Source organism: Eucyclogobius newberryi, unplaced genomic scaffold (genome assembly GCF_026437365.1).
Source record: "Eucyclogobius newberryi isolate DKJ021-1_F unplaced genomic scaffold, fEucNew1.0.hap1 SCAF_14, whole genome shotgun sequence".
NCBI lineage: Eukaryota > Metazoa > Chordata > Actinopteri > Gobiiformes > Gobiidae > Eucyclogobius > Eucyclogobius newberryi.
In genome coordinates, this window is record NW_027315768.1 from 28,520,865 (window position 1) to 28,523,364 (window position 2,500).

General features: G+C 40.2%; 1 protein-coding gene across 1 annotated transcript in view; it reads left to right on the forward strand.

Annotated features, from left to right (window-relative positions):
- The window catches only part of wnt6b (wingless-type MMTV integration site family, member 6b), a 44,870-nt gene that overhangs the window by 850 nt on the left and 41,520 nt on the right, over positions 1 to 2,500 (forward strand). The gene's annotated exons all lie outside the window — the stretch shown is intronic.

The following is a 2,500-nucleotide window of genomic DNA, read 5'->3' on the forward strand; positions in this document are numbered from 1 at the left end:
GCTTTCCCTGGAACCTTCCATAGCACGAGATCAAAACCATCTATCTCTACGGAGACGAGCGCCACACGGCCAAGTTTTAAATCAGATTTTGTGGAGTCTTTTTTTCTTTCCGTTTCGTTTTTTACAACAAAAAGCTCATTATGTAAGCGAATAAATGCAATCCAGACACCTTTAATGCCATACTGTGAAACATTCCAGGAACATAAAACACATAAAAACACCACAGAGACACAAGCACCTGTACACGTAGCACGCCGCAGCATTTTCAGCACATTTAACTGTAGTTCCCCTGTACAATGCCGGTGCGGTGCTACAAATTGCCCTAAAAGGTCCAAAGGCGCTCGCTGTACCACTAAGCCCAGACTAAATGCTAATATTGTGTTGCAGAAGCCGAGTGAGGTGTCTGGCCTTCGTTGCCTGAAGTTATTGAGGAAAGGGGAGCTTCTAGTTTGTGTGCGTGCATGTGTGTGTGTGTGTGCGTGTGTGTGTGTGTGTGTGTCTATCTGTGTGCGTATATCTATGCGAAGGGGGGAGTCAGGAATGTCAGGTGGCCCTCTAGGCGCAGTGGATATGTCATCATAAAACAATCCTTATTGGCTCAACTTTGCGAGCTCTGTGACAGTCGGACAGACAGACGGAGCGAGATGTTACCGATAAGTGAATACTTTTGGGCCACGCGGGCTCCCGTACGTACCTCCTGTGCTTAAATATCACGTGGATTTCAATCTCTTCTCACACGAACGCGGCGGCGGTTTGAATCGGAGCATTGTGGTGTGTCTGTGTGTGTGTGTTTTTTTTGCCTCTTGTTCTCGGACGAATCCTCCCACTGTCCATTCACAGCACAGTCAAGGTCATTGTGGGTTGTTGGTGTCGCTGAGGCCCGGGCTGGAGGCACGGGTTTGCTAACACGCTTTCAGTTTCACACAAGAGTTCATTAGATAAGACGGAAAACTGTACTTGTATTCATTCACGTAAGAAAATGACTGGACGGGGGCTGTTTAGCGATGAGTGACGACTTTACTTGCATAAATACAAAAGTGCGCTGTATTTCTAGCTTAAAGGATTAAAATCTAGGGTTAAACAATAAAAGAAAAACATCTAGTTGGAACAATTACATTATTTTGTCTGAGTAATGGAGGTCTTTGTACTTTGATTATCACCAGCTCCAAATTGTGATTCAGATTGGATTTATTGTGCGTTCTAACTGTCTCTGCACTGAATTCACGGGACTTTATGGACATAAATCAGGTCCACATGATGTAAATGCTTTATTAAATCTGCAATTGTGATTTAAGATAAGATAAGATATTCCTTTATTGTCCCACATGGGGAAATTTCATAATTTAACGTCAAGACACGGGTTAAAAAGGTTAAGGTTAAAGTTTAGGATAAGGTTAGGCTTAGTAACTATGGTTAAAGTTAGGATTTGTCTCCAGGAAATCAATGTAAGTCAATGTAATGTCTCCAAAAACATAGAAACCCAGTGTGTTTATAAGTGAATGCATGAGTGGTTCTTTAATGTAAAGTGCCCAATGTAAAGGAAGTGCCACACATGGAGCAGCTCTTCAAGTACAATATGAAACACAAATAACAAGAGGAGATCTGAGGCACAGGATTAAAGTACTTATGGACTACAGGTTCATACAGACGTGTTTCGATCACGTCTCGTGTTCTTCAGCTCAAGAATATCATGGATTTTCATTCTAAACCAGAGTGACTCGGATTAAAGCTGCAAGATGAATCACAATCGAAACGAAAATCATAATTTGAAGAGCCACAATTAGTAAGTAGGTAAGTAGGTAGGTTGATAGGTTGGTAGATAGATAGGTAAGTAAGTGAGTAAGAAGTCGCAAAGTGCTTCACAAAAACACAGAATAAAAATAAGATAATAAAAACACAAAAAACTTCCAGTGCAAAACACATACAACAACAAACAGTCCAATCAGTCTCTAAACTGTAATTAAAAGGCCTGATGGAATAAAAAGGCTTTGATCAACAACAGCAAATCACTTTTTAAGTAAGTAAGTAAATTTGATTTATATAGCACCTTTCACAGACGGAAGTCACAAAGTGCTTCACAAAACACAGAATAAAACAATAAAAACACAACAAACTTACAGTAAGCAATACATATACAACAATATACAGTAAAATCAGTCCCTAAAACAAGTGCATTTAAAAGGCTTGACTAAATAAGAAGGTTTTAAGCTGAGCCTTAAAGCAGTAACTGAGTCCAGTGACCGTAAGGAGAACGGAAGATCGTTCCAGAGTCTGGGGGCAACAGCCTGGAAGGATCTGTCTCCTCTGGTCCCAAAACGGGTGCGAGGAACCAACAGTTTCTGATCCAAGGACCTTAGTAAAGTTTAAATCTGTACAAACCTTTTTAATCTACGCTGATGATCCTCAAAGAACAAAATACCTGTTTTATTCTGCGTTAAAAGCTGCAAACACTATAGTTTAAATCTGCACAAACCTTTTTAGTTTGTTATAATGTGTTATA